The sequence below is a fragment of the Phascolarctos cinereus genome, unplaced genomic scaffold (genome assembly GCF_003287225.1).
Source record: "Phascolarctos cinereus isolate Bilbo 61053 unplaced genomic scaffold, phaCin_HiC Scaffold_9;HRSCAF=440, whole genome shotgun sequence".
Classification (NCBI taxonomy): Eukaryota; Metazoa; Chordata; class Mammalia; order Diprotodontia; family Phascolarctidae; genus Phascolarctos; species Phascolarctos cinereus.
Window position 1 is genome coordinate 77,382,869 of NW_027556402.1, and position 15,014 is coordinate 77,397,882.

Genomic DNA, 15,014 nt, shown 5'->3' on the forward strand with positions numbered 1-15,014 from the left:
GATTGTTTCTATTTTTTCTTGTATCTCTAACATCTAGCACTGTGCCTGCCATAAAGCATGGGCTTCAAAATGTTTTACTGATTGATTTGAAGACATTAGATTCATCATAAATGATAGAATTTGGAAGAAAATTGAAATACACACACGTCAGGCTTGTTTTACTTATACATATAGCTGGATTAAATGTTTAATAGTTCTGTCTCTATCTCTCTTCTAGCCAAATCAACAAAGCTAGTTGTTCAATATAGGCTCTGCTATTGTATGCTTATCATGTCAAATCGCCCACTAAGAAGTGGGAAAAAAAAGTTAATCAAACAGATGTTTTGCCTACACAATGCCAAGATGAAATGCCTGCCTAGGAGCAGACAGGTTTACACATATAGAAACACAGATATAACTTAATAAGGATAAATAAAGTCTTGTTCTTGTGTTATCAAAATCTTCTTCACAACTATAAGCTAGGAAAAAGGCATGGCTTTCCAAAAAAGATATAGTTTTAGTGCAATGCAATCTAAATTTAGTGAAAAAAACTAAGGGGGTACTGGGATGCATTAAGGGAAGAACAGCTAATGGGAATAAGAAGATTATAGTCCTACTCTTCTCTGCTCTAGCTAGATAACATCTGGACCATTGCTTTCAAGATATTGAAAAGCTGAAGAGTGTCCAGAGTTAGGGAAAGGCTTGGGTTTTGCCATTCAGACTAAGGAATTGGGGGTGCCTTGAAGAATAGATGGTTTGGAGGTGGGGGCAAATAACAGTATTCTAGTGTTTGAAGGGCTGCCATGAGGAAGAGATTAGAATTGTTCTGCATGGTACCAGGGACAGAACCAGGAAGAAGTGGTAAGGTTGAAAAGAGGGAAGTTTAGGCTAGATGTAAAGAAAACCATCCAAACAATTAGAGCTATTAAAGGCAAGTAGAACATTAAGAGAAAATTGATTTTCCATTATTTGAAGATCTTTAAGCCAAAACTGAGTGTTCACTTTTCAGCCATGTTGTAGGACGAATTCTTCTTTAGTTGTGGGTTGAACTTGATGGTCAAAGTTGTCCCTTCCAACCTTGAAATAGTATGCTACAGGAATAACTAACAAGGTAGTATGTTCTCATATAGTGGAAAGAACACTGGGTATGGAGTTACTACTTGTTTTCTAAGACATAAAAGAAGGAGAATGGATAAGGTAAGCTCTATATTTCCTCCCAGCTCTAAATACAATAAATCCTGTGACTTTCCCAATGATAGATGGGTCAGTATACAGATAATTTGATTGATTAATGAACAGTGTTTATCCAAAAATATTAGTTTGGTTATTTGGTTTCTCATTAAATCATTCCATGTAGAAACAATTTTGATGGGAAGCTATATTTTATTTTGAGTATTAAGGTAAAATATATTACATTATTATATCTCTAAACTCAATGGGCTCTTCCTCAATTGCTTGAAAGAATTAATGAAACATCTAAAAATATTTCACTTCCTCTTAGGGAATACTTAATATATGGTGAGAAAATGTTTCATTGGTTAATTTTATAACATTCATAATCATTGTAGACACAGACAACATATATTTTAAGCCTCAAATTAATTTTGAGTTGAAGAATATATTTTTGGCTTTCTGTCTCAATTCACTAACTCATGCAAAAAAAATTGTGCTTTTTCCATGATTCAGCAACAGTCTATTATCATTTTCCATCCTGTCCTGGGGTATGACTTTGAGAGGATTAGAGGTGTAGCCATGAACCACAGAAGAGCTAATGGGCCAATCAGACATTGTACCTATGACCTTGTACTCATCCAAACATCCTTTAATTTGCTAGCTGAACAGGTAATGCTTATATAACAGTGACTATGTACCTTTGCAACTATGGAGATCCTTTATCTTTCTGATGTCTTGCAATTAAATTAGTAAAAAAAAGAAATAATACTTTTTCTTTTGATGCTACCAGTTAGACAAATAATAGGCAAATAATTTTGACTATTTCAAAAGCCAGTAAAATTTGTCATCCAATGTCTTTTTTATTGATTTATTTTAGATTTTAATACATAAGTAAAAGAAACATTATAAACCTAAATAAAAAATAAGAAAAGAAAAAATAACATTGCATATGCACAGCAGAATTAAGAGAGGATTCAAAATATACAACAATAAATTTCCATTTCAAGAAAGCCTATATAGGACCCCCTCAAGGCAGGGGCAGCTCTATTCCCCTTGCCAGCAGGAAGCAATTTCAGAGCCAAGACCTTTGCCCCTTACTCCAAAAGAATTTGGGTACCATTTCTTTGAAGGTTGTAAGATGGGGTTAGGATCTAGACCCACAAAAAGAAAAATCCTGTACTTTCCCACATTACCAAATCTCTGGCTTTTGCCTGAGACCATAATCCCATCAACTAGACTTTTAATGTGCCTATACCCAATCAATCTCCCAATTCTCTGTTACCCTTAACCTAGCTTACCCCTCCATTGTCTTACCTCCCAATGGCCCCTGAGCATTTCCCACTCTTAATCCTAGCTTGGCTCCATTCTCCCTTGGCCAGTGGTCCAGGTCCCTGGCATTCTATTACCTCACAGTCCCTGCAAACTACTTGGCCACTCCTAGATCCCTCCCACAGTTTTTCTGTATATAAGGTCCATCTTGTCTCCATTAAGGTGCTCAGATTTCTTATAATCTAGCCAATAGCTCACTAATGTTCAGGCTCCTAAGAGTCTGGCCAGTACGGTGGATCTTTAATAAACCTTGTTTTTGGCTGAAAGAAAAAAGAAAGTCTATATAATAAATACTATACATTGCATTGAGAGCTGTCTATCTTTTATTATATTTTCTTTTCTTCCTTGTGAGTTTTATTTTGTTCTCTGATGTTCATTTTTTACTTTGTTCTTTTTTTTCCCCTTCCTCTTCCAACTACCCCAAGAAGGTATGGGCAGCATGGGTATATATGTACCCACACACATATGTATATATACATATACACACATAGGTATGTGTGTATCATACATATACACATACATACATACATACACTTACATACACATACTTATACTTAGATAACTATAATCATATATATTAATATGCATCTATGTAAGACTATACTATACTTGTCTGTCCTCTGTTTTTCTGAGGATAAATAACATCTTCCTTCATAAGTCCAAGTCTTTCCATATTGCATTAACTCATCATTGTCTACACCACAGCAATATTACAACCTTATACTCTCTAGTTATTTTAGTCTAAAATATTATTAATACGGCTGACATGTAGCGTAGTTTCTCTATTTTTTCCTTTTGATTGAATCTATTTTAGCTTTAACTTCGCCTGAGATCATGATTACTACTGCTGCTTTTTTGTCTCTAATAAATTCTACTTCTCATCTGTATTTTATGTTTGTGTGACTGTCTTATATTCTACCCCGCCTGACCCTTCTACTTTACTTTTACCCACTGCCTTGCCCTCTTATTACTTAACCTACCACCGACCCCCAAATATTTCCTCCTTTAGCCTCCAACCCCACCCTTTCCCCTTACTCTCTTGTTTCTATCTGAATTTAGAAGACTTTTATACCCTTCCAAATGTTATTTCTTCTTTTTCCCATTCCCATTAATCTAGACACCCTTCTACACCCTCTCCTCCTTATCTGATTCCCTCACACTCTTATTTCTTTATAAATGTAGAAGACTTTTATTCCCTTCTAAATGTATGTATTGTTCTTTCTTTAAACCAGATCTGACGTGAATAGGATTCCCTTTAAAAATCCCTCCTTATTCTCTTGTTCTTCATCTCCTTAACTTTTTTATTTCTTTCTGAGTTTAGAAGACTTTTATACCTATACACACACACACATACACACACACAGACATATGTGTGTATGTGTGTGTGCGCACATGTGTGTGTGTGTGTGTGTGTGTGTGTGTGTACTCTCCCCTCTTTAATTCATTTCGATAAGAGTAGAGTTCCAGAACTACCAGCCTTCCTCCCCCATCTAATTCTTCTGTGTCAGTTCTTCCTCTCTCACCTGATTTGTAGAAGCTATTTATCATTTTAGGAAAAAACCTTTCCCTAAATTGTTTTACTTTTTGGAATCATATCAAACTCAGGTCTACCCTAATCTTTCTTTCAAACTACTCACTTACTAATAGCAATATTAGACATAGGTTTTATATTTCCTCATATAAAAAGTAAACAGTCTGTCCTTATTTAGTTCATTGTAATTGGTGTTTGATGTGTACTTTATATTCCTCTTGGATGTTGTCTGTCAAATTTTCTATTAAGTTCAGGTTTTTTTGAAAGAAAATCCTGAAAGTCTGGCAATTCATTGAATGTCCATTCCTCCCCTCCCCCCCCACAAGATTATGTTTAATTTTGCTGGGTATGATATTTTTGGTCAAAATCTCAGTTCTTTTGCTCTTTGACAATATAGTGTTACAAGACCTGTGGTCTTTTAATGTCACCACTCTTAGGTATTCTGTGATTCTAATTGTGGCTCTATTGTATTTGAATTTTTTTTTTGGTTGCTGCTCACAATATTTTATCTTTGAGCTGGGGGTTTCAGAATTTTGCTATGTTATTACTGTGGGTTTTCCTCATAGGATCTCATCCAGGTGGTGATTGTTTTTTTTTTTATTTCTACTTTCTGCTCTTATTCTAACACTTCAGGACAATTGAAAAAATATTTCTTGTTTTATTGTATACAAACTCTTTTTTTGATCATAGCTTTCAGGTAGTCTGATTATCTTATGTTTTCTCTTCTTGATCTGTTTTCCAGATCAGTTGTTTTTCTTATGAGTTGTTTCACATTCTCTTCTATTTTTTTCTTACTTTTAAAAGGTATTGATTTCTTATAACTTCACTGAATTTCCTTTGCTCAATTCTAATTTTCAAGGATCATTTTCTTCCTTACAATTCTGGATTTCCTTTTCCATTTGGTTGACTTTCCTTTCATAATCTTGTTTTTCTTGGATTGCTTTTATTTAAATTTGATTTTTAAAATCTCTTTATAATTTTTCTATGAATTCTTTTTGGGCAGGTAGTCATTTGACATTACTCTTTGAGGTAGAATAGGATTTCTTTGCTTCAGTGTCTTCTTTTGAAGATGAATTGCCATCTTCTCTATTCCAATGGTAACTTTCTATGCTTGGGTTCTTTCACTTGTGACTGCTCATTTTTTTTTTTATTTGTAGCAGCTTATTATTGCAATCACTTCTAGTCCTCGAGTATGGGGGATGGTGCCTCTGGCCTCAGATCCTCCTTCAGTCCTGCTCTCTGGCCTGGAACTGAAACCAAGGCCTCCAGCCTCCTATTAGTGCCCACAGCCAGCAGTACCCCTACCTCACTGTTTCTGCACACACCAGGTATGGACTGGTTCTTTCGTAGCTCAGGGCTGATTCTCAGCAGCACAGCTGGGCTTGGCATCTCTTATCAGCAGAGGTTCCCTCAATCTTCCCTTCCTTAGATGCTTGACTCCCCCCACACTGTCTGTGAGATGAAAATTCCTGTGGCTAGGGCCAAGGCTACCTTCCAACCCATCTATCTCCAGGGCTCACCACTTGCTCTTTCAGGGGAACTAACCTGAAAGTGTTTACACTTCACAAGGACCAAACCTTGGTCATGGGGATTTTCTTCCAATTGTCTCTAATTGTCCCAGAATTACCACTATTCTGTCCCAACTCTTGGTGTTTTTTTTTAAACAACTCTATGTTTGCCCTGAGGCACTATTTTGTCTTGTTTGTGAGGGAAATCTGGAGAACTTGGAATTTTTTGACCTACTGTGCCATCTTGTCAGAATCTTCTCTTCATCCAATGTCATTTTGCCATAAATGTTTTGATAGACAAATGAAATGGAATTTCTTCTTTTGCTCCTCTTTCTCTCTGAAGTATTTAACATGAGACATCATAGTTGCACCTGAAGTTAAACCTGTGAATAGCATTTCTTTGTTGTTGTCATTTAGTCATTTCAGTTGTTTCTGAATCTTTGTGACCCTATTTGGAGTTTTTTTGGCAAAGACAGTGGTTTGCTATTTCTTTCCTCAGAGTATCATTTCTAGAGGGTTTTATAGTTACCTCTAACACATATCAACAACAATTCAAGATCTTGGTATTGCCTGGTTAGGCAGCTGGGCAGTAGAAGTTTCTCTGGCTACAGAGAAAATGGGAATGACAATTTGTAGCAAGCTTTAAAGAAACCAAATCATCTTCATTCATTGAGGATTCTGTTACATGATTTTCTACAATAAAAAAAAATCACCTGATATTAAAAAGTTTGGTCCATCCTTCACCAGAACTTCTCGTTCTCATTAGAAACCTGCCCTTAGCATCTACTATAACCAACAATTCTGTATTTGTTTTGATGCTGAGAAGCCTGGCTTCTTGCTACTACTTAGGGTAATTAGTTAGGGTAATATATTTAAGTGACCCCTCACTGTGTAGATGTTCTCATCACCTGATAGAATAATTTTTTTTATTTATCCAATCACCAGCTGATTCTCTCTAAACCTGGAACTTCCCTAAATATCTGTGACGATTTAGATTAATGTTCTTTAAACAACTTCAATACAATTCCATTTCTGTAGATTGTTTCCATTGATTCACACTACAATTTTTTTTTTACAGCTGAGTACATGATCTTTTAGAGGTGCTATGCATGAAAAATTCATGATATTTGGAGAACTGGATGATGAGATCTCTCTCTCTCTCTCTCTCTCTCTCTCCACTCTGGCTAGGCAACAATAACATAGGTCACACAGATAGGGTATAAGAGATGTGTCAAATGTCTAAAGGTGTATTTGAGTTCAGTTCCTCCTGACTTCAGGGCCAGCCCTCTATTTGCTGTGCCACTAAGCTGCTCTGATGAGATCTTAATGTGTAGTTGGAATATGGGTTTCTATCATATCATGTTTCTAACCTTTACTTTTCCTGAGTGTGAATTTCAGGTTAATTTATGTTAAATTTGAATATATATATATATATATATATATATACACATACACACATATATATACACACACATACACACACATATCTTTCACTTTTCAATTATGAGAAATTTCTAATTGGTTCCCCTTTCTTTGAGTTTTTCCCCTCTCTAATTCATTTTTTCATGATTGTCAGAGTAATATTCCTAATATATAGTCCTGACCATGTTACTCCTTTGTTCAAGAACTTTAAAGTAGCTCCATTGGTCCAACAGGGCCAAACATAAGCTCTTCAACTTATCCACTGTCTCTAGACTGTTTCCTAATGGGATATGTCCTGTGGAACTACTTGATCAAACTTGTACCTGAACTCTAAGGTTGAGTCCCAGAGGTGACTGCTACCTTGAGGTCTAAGGGTAACTCCATGAAAGATCCTGAGACCCCCTCCAATGTGCTTTACATTGAGAATAAATCAATAGTCTCAGTTAACTCTTATCAAAGAAATTTACTCAAGTTCCATAGTTGTGGTAAAACATACCCCCTCAAAACCTGGAATACAGTCTCCCACAAACACACACTGGCATTTTGAGGGGGAGAGTGGGCACAAACCATGCATAATTGTAGTGAAGCACATATGTAAGGAATACGTATGGCCAAGGCAACTCACAGCTTTTGAAGTGTAGTGCATTGATGTCCTTTCTCTCTTTGTAGAGTTCTTATGAAGTTCATTGCTGGGCATTCTGCTGGATAGGTTGGTCTGTTGCCAGACTGGGTTTTTTCCTCACAAGGCACAGCTCATGCAAGGGATTTGCTCCTAGGTGTGCTTCTGGCTTAGCTGAAACACTTGGCTGAAGGACTATTGTGCTTTTTCAGAAAGAGTATGTGTGGGACAGCAACCCCAATCCAAATTAAACTCAGAGATTTCTCAAGGTGGAAAGCAAAGGTTACCTTTATTACAATCTCAAGAGATGGCTGTCTGCTCCTTCGACACTTGGAGAGAGAGAGAGAGACTGCCTAACAGGGGCCACCTTATAAAAGCAAATCTCCGCCCACCATGCAAACAAGTCTCCACCCACCACTATCCCTTACCCCCTTAACTGGGGGTGGGCTTACATTCTAACTGGGAGGTGGGGCTTATATTCCAGGCTTGAAATTCAAAGAGGAGGAAAGAGGCCAGAAGCCAAGGACAAACAGCTCAAGTTGGGGGTGGGGCAGGGCTTATTCTTTCTGTTAAGTGCTTAAAAACAGGGTCTGAGCAGGGGAGGATTTTGAAAGTAGCAATCAAGAATTATTTGACACTTTGAGGAACCTTAGCTTCTGAGAGTTCATTTCTCACACTACCTTCTGAACTCATTACCTTAATTACACTGAGAAGTCTTCACTGGGACATCCCATTCAAGTAGAAGGGCTAGAATTGGTAGAAGCTTCTCTAGTTCTATTCACTCACAGCCTTACCTCTATATTTTGTCACTTCTCAAGCAGGAGGTGGGAGAAGAGAGGGATAACCTCTCCTTTCTTTTGACAAACGTTTCTTGTTCAGTACTAGACTCCTTAATGAGAAACTTCAGACTAAGCTATGGATACCATCCAATACATTTCCAACGTCTTCCTCTCTGCAAGCTGGACCATAGTTAGTGTCAATTTTACTGAACCGGTCTCTAACCAGAGAATGACAAAACAGCAGGCCAGAGACAAAGTGTCAGTAACAGATAGATGTCCAATTAATTAGTTTCATTATGAGGGACAAATTTGCAGTTTGAGAATTCTCCTGGTCAGAATTCCATGTTGTTGAGGTGAAGACAGAGCTTATATACATAAATCACAATGGGAAAGGAGGGGGAAAAGTGGATTACAAACAATCATACCCAAAGCCAGAGTGGTTTCCCACCACCAGCCCACAAATCCTACAATGCTAAAGTACAGGTGTCCTTAATCAGTGGGAACAACACTATTCACGTCTTTGGGGGTTGTTATTTGGTGGGTCACAGGACCAGAGATCTGTGATGGGAACAGGTTTTACAATCTTTGATTTGCTTCACTTCAGGTACCCGGGCAGTGATGATGAGCCTTGTCAAAATCTGATTAATCGTTTTGAGCTGCATTGTGACCTTCTGACTCACAAGCTAGACAAGGCAATTCAGAAAAGTCTAATCTATTAATATTCATTGCACATATCATATTGATTAATATGAAAACCATAATTCCATACTAGGCAATGGCTATTTGTTCAGTAATAGTCAAATAGTTCTGGGGTTCATGGCTGCCCACTTTTTAAAAGTTGTAATATTCTTTATTTTCAGATAAGATACTCATAAAGTGTTTGGCACAATGCTTGGCACATAGTAGGAGCTTTATAAAGGCTCATTCTCATCTTATTCCTTTCCCTAAATCTATGTAAATGACTGGCTAGGGAAAAAAGTAACCCTGCAGTTTACGCCCTGGGAACCAGCTCATTTTCCCTGCTGACCTTTTCATATGCAAGTTAGTTACTCAAAGCCTTAGATACTTTACAGGTTTGGAATGAACCAATCACATCTGATAAGGTCATACCACACATTTTATTGTTTCCTTACTTGCCTCTAAAAACCTGCAAATTTACTGAAGTCTAAAGTCTTATTATTTCTCTTCATCTGTTCTATTTTTTGAGCCAAATAGAACTACTTATTATTCCCAAGTCTTATCCTATTCTCACACTTTTTTTTAAAGGCAATGGGGGTTAAGTGACTTGCCCAGGATCACACAGCTAGTAAGTGTCACATGTTTGGTCTGAGGTTGCATTTGAACTCAGGTTCTCCGGACTTGAGGGCCAATGCTCTATCCACTGCCCCACCTAGCTGCCCCTCTCCTTACATTCTTAAGAAGTGTCTTACACCTGGAAAGACCTCTCTCCTACAGCTCTAACTCCACCCCCAACTCCAGCTTAAATCTTAACCTTCCTATAAGGTCTAGTTCAGATGCTAATTACTCCTACAAGTCTTCTTTGACTACCACCTCTCCTTCACCAACCCCCTTAGCCATGTTTTCCGTTTTAAATTGAAAGAAAACAAACAAAAAACAACAACAAAAAGATGAAAATAATGTTCTTCGATCTGCATTCAGACTCCATAGTTCTTTGTCTGGATATGGTTAGCATTTTCCATCAAAAGTCTTTCAGAACTGTCTTTGACCATTGTATTGCTGAGAAGATCTAAGTCTATCATACTTAATCATCACACAATGTTGCTGTTGCTTTGTACAATGTTGTCCTGTTCCAGTTACTTCACTCAGCACCAACTCATGTAAGTCTTTCCTGGTTTTTCTGAAATACATCTACTCATCATTTCTTATAGTACTATAGTATTCCATTACATTTATATACCACAAGTTGTTCAGCCATTCCCCAATTGATAGGTGCCCTCTCAATTGCCAATTCTTTGCCACCACAAAAAGGAGCTGCTATAAATACTTTTCTACATGTGGGTCCTATTCCTGTTTTTATGATCTCTTTGGAATACTGCCCTAGAAGTGCCATTGCTGGGTCAAAAGGTATGCACAGTTTTATAGTCCTTTGGGCATAGTCCAAATTGCTCTCCAGAATGGTTGAATCAGTTCACAACTCCACCAATAATGCATTAGCGTTCCAATTTTCCCACATCTTCTTCAACATTTATCATTTTCCCTTTCTGTCATATTAGCCAATTTGATAGGTGTGATGTAGTACCTCAGAGTTGCTTTAGTTTGCATATCTCTAATCAATAGAGCATTTTTTTCATCTGATTATGCATAGCTTTAATTTGTTCCTCTGAAAACTGCCTATTCATATCCTTTGACCATTTATCAGCTGGGGAATAGTTTGTATTATTACAAATTTGACTCAATTCTATACATATTTTAGAAATGAGACCTTTATCAGAAATACTGGCTATAAATATTGTTTCCCAGCTTTCTGCATTCCTTCTAATCTTGGTTAGAATTGTTTTGTTTCTGCAAAAAGTTTTAATTTATGTAATCAAAATTATCCATTTTGTATTTTGAAATGTTCTCTATCTCTTGTTTGATCATAAATTCTTATCTTCTCCATACTTCTGACAGGTATACTATTCCTTGCTCTCCTAATTTGCTTAGGGTATCACCTCTTATGTCTAAATCAGTTTCTAAAACTGGAAACTTATTTTCCAGTTTTCCTGGCATTTTTTGTGAAATAGTGAGTTATTATCCCAGAAGCTTCAGGTTTCTCAAACAGTAGATTACTATAGTCATTGACTACTGTGTCTTGCATACATAGTCTATTCCACTGATTCACCATTCTGTTTTTTAGGCAGTACCAAATAGTTTGATGATTGCCACTTTATAATACCTGACTAGACCATCTTTCTTTGCATTTTTTCATTAATTCCCTTTATATTCTTTTTCATTTTGTTTTGTTTTGTTTTTTCTTTCAACAAACTTCTCTACTCTCTTTTTTGTTTATTTGTTTGTTTGTTTTTGGTGAGGCAATTGGGTTTAAGTGACTTGCCCAGGGTCACACAGCTAGTAAGTGTTATGTGTCTAAGGTCCTCCTGACTTCAGGGCCGGTGCTTTATTCACTGTACCACCTACCTGCCCCAATTCCCCTTATATTCTTGACCTTTTGTTCTTCCAGATGAATTTTGTCGTTATTTTTCTACCTCTATAACATACTCTTTTGGTAGTTTGATTGATATAGCATTGAATAAGTAAAGTAAAGTAATTTAGGTAGAATTGTCATTTTTATTGTATCAGCTTGGTCTAACCATAAGCAACTGACATTTTTCCAATTTATATATGACTTCATTTATGCAAAAAGTATTTTGTAATTGTGTTCACATGGTTCTTGGGCTTTTCTTGGCAGGTAGATTCCCAAATATTTTATATTGCCTACAGTTATTTAAGTAGAATTTCTCTATCTCTTGATGCTAGGTTTTGTTAGTTACATATAGAAATGCTGATAATTTACTTGGGTTCATTTTATATCCTGCAGCTTTACTAAAGTTATTAATTGTTTCATGCAATTTTTTAATTGATTGACTACAAATCTCTAAGCATACATTCATATCATCTGCAAAGAGTGGTAGTTTTGTTTCCTCATTGCCTATTGTAATTCTTTAATTGCTTATTCTTCTCTTATTGCTAAAGCTAACATTTCTAGTACAATTTTGAATAAGATTGGTGATAATGGGTATTCTTGTTTCACCCATGATCTTATTGGGAGTGTTTCCAGCTTATCTAATAAAATTATATAAAATGCTTGCTGATGCTTTTAGATAGATAACTGCTTATCATTTTATGGAAAACATTTATTTCTATTCTTTCTAGTATTTTTAATAGGAAATGGAAGCTGTAATTTGTCAAAAAATTTTCAGCATCTGTCGAGATAATAATATGATTTCTGTTAGTTTTGTTATTGATATAATCAATTATGCTGATAGTTTTCCTGGTTTAGGTATCAGCACCATTTTTGTGTCATAAAAGCAATTTGGCGGGAATTCTTCTTCATCTGGTTTTCAAATAGTTTATATAGTATATAGTACTGTTGAGATTTAGGGGTTTAGGGGTGTTGGGACCCCAAAATCAGAACATATGGGTGCTACCTAAAAGAATTTGACTCAAACCTTCTTTCAGCCAAAGACAAGATTTATTAAAACATCCATCATATTAGCCAGACTCTTAAGGAATCTGAGCATCTTTGAGCTATTGGCTAGATTATAAGAATCTGAGCACCTTAATGGAGACAAGATGGACCTTACATACAGAAGATTATGGGAAGGATCTAGGACTGGCCAAGTAGTTTGTGGAGACAGTGAAGTTATAGAATGCCAGGGACCCATGTGGCCAAAGGAGAATGGAGCCCAGCTAGGATTAAGGGTGGGAAGTAGCTAGGAGCCATACAGAGGTAAGACAATGGTAGGCTAGGCTAGGTTAAGGGTAACAGAGAATTGGGAGTTTAGGTGTAGCCACAATATAAGGCCAGTTACTGGGATTATTGCCTTAGGCCAAAGATTTGGCCATGTAGGAAAGTCGAGTTTTTCCTTTCTTGGATCCAGATCCTTCATTTTATGGAAAACTCCATTTATTTCTATATTTTCTAGTATTTTTAATAGGAATGGGTGCTATAATTTGTCAAAAAAAAATTCTGCACCTGTTGAGTTAATATATGATTTCTGTTAGTTTTGTTATTGATATATTGATATTGATATACATTGACATATTGATATAATACACTGACAGTTTTCCTTATATTGAACCAGCCCTGCATTCCTGGAATAAATCCCACCTGGTCATTATGTACATTATGCTAGTGATAAATTGCTGAAATCTCTTTGCTAATATTTTATTTAATTTGTTTTGGCATCAATATTTATGAGGGAACTTAGCTTATAATTTTCTTTTTCTGTTTTGGCTCTTTCTGGTTTGAGTATCAGTATTAAGTATATTAAATGCATTTGTGTCATCAAAGGAATTTGGTAGGAATCCTTCTTCACCTGTTTTTCAAATAGTTTATATAGTATATAGCATTTAGTAGAATTCACTTGGCTCTGGAGATTTTTTCTTAGGGAGTTCATTGAAGACTTGTTCGATTTCTCTTTCTAAAATTGGGTTTCTTAACTATTTTTATTTCCTCCTCTGTTAATCTGGGCAATTTGTGTTTTTGTAAATATTCATCCTTTTCACTTAGATTGTCAGATTTATTGGCATACAGCTAGTCAAAATAGCTCATAATTATTGCTTTAATTTCCTCTTCATTGGTGGTGAATTCACTCTTTTCATTTTTGATACTAGTAATTTGGTTTTCTTTTTTCTCCTTTTTAATCAAATTAACCAGGGGTTTATCTGTTACTCTTTCCCCCCCTAAAACCAGCTCTTATTTTTGTTTATTAGTTCAATAGTTTTCTTACTTTCAATTTTATTAATCTCTCCTTTGATTTTCAGAACTTCTAATTTATATTTAATTGGGCCCTTTTTTTTTTTTTGCTGAGACAATTGGGCTGAAATCCTTCTTTCAGCCAAAGACAAGGTTTATTAGAACATCCATTGTATTGGGGAGACTCTTAAGGAGTCTGAACATTGGTGAGTTATTGTCTAGATTATAAGAATCTAAGCAGCGGCTAGATTATAAGAATCTGAGCAGTGGATAGATTTTAGGAATCTGAGCATTTGGTTAGATTATAAAAATCTGAGCCTAGTCTATCTTTTCATGCCTCTTTATTACATATAATTTTTATTGCATCATGATTTGAAAAGGTTGGGTTTAGTACTTCTGCCTTTCTATATCTGATTAATAGGGTTTTAAGCATGAGGGTTTAAACATGGCCAATTTTTGTGTTGGTGCCATGTACCACTGAGAAAAAAGGTATATTCCTTTCTGTTCCCATTGTTTTCTCCAGCAGTCTGTCAAGGTTTTACTTTTCTAAAATTCTATTCACCTCCTTAATTTCTTTCTTGTTTGTGGTTAGATTTATCTAGTTCTTAAAGGGGGAAGTTGAGGTCCCCCAGTAGTGTAGTTTTGCTATATATTTCTTCCTGTAACTCAGTTAACTTCTTTTATAAGAATTTGGATGCTATACCATTTGGTTCATATGTGTTTAGCATTCATATGACTTCATTGTCTATGGTACCTTTAAGCAAGATGTGGTTTCCTTCCTTATCTCTTTTAATTAGATCTGGTTTTGCCTTTGATTTGTCTGAGATCAGTATTGGTACCTCTGATTTTTTTTTACTTTAACTGAAGCATAATATATTCTGCTCCAGCTTTTATCTTTATGTTTTGTATCTCTCTGAATCCAATATGTTTCTTGTAAGCACCATATTGTAGGATTCTGATTTTTAATCCACTCTCCCCACCTATCAGCCCTTCCTTTTCTTTCCCCTTTCCCCTTCTACTTCCCTATAAGGCAAGACAAATTTCTATATCCAACTGAGTGTACATGCTGGTTCCTCTTTGAGCCAAATCTGATGAAAGTAAGGTTCAGACAATGTTCACTCCCTCCATTCTTTCCCTCTCCTGTAATTAGTCTTTTGTGCCTCTTCATATTATGTAATTTACCCTACTCTGCCTCTCCCTTTCCTCTTCTCTTAAACAATCCTTTTAACCCCTTAGTTTTTTGTATCATCATATC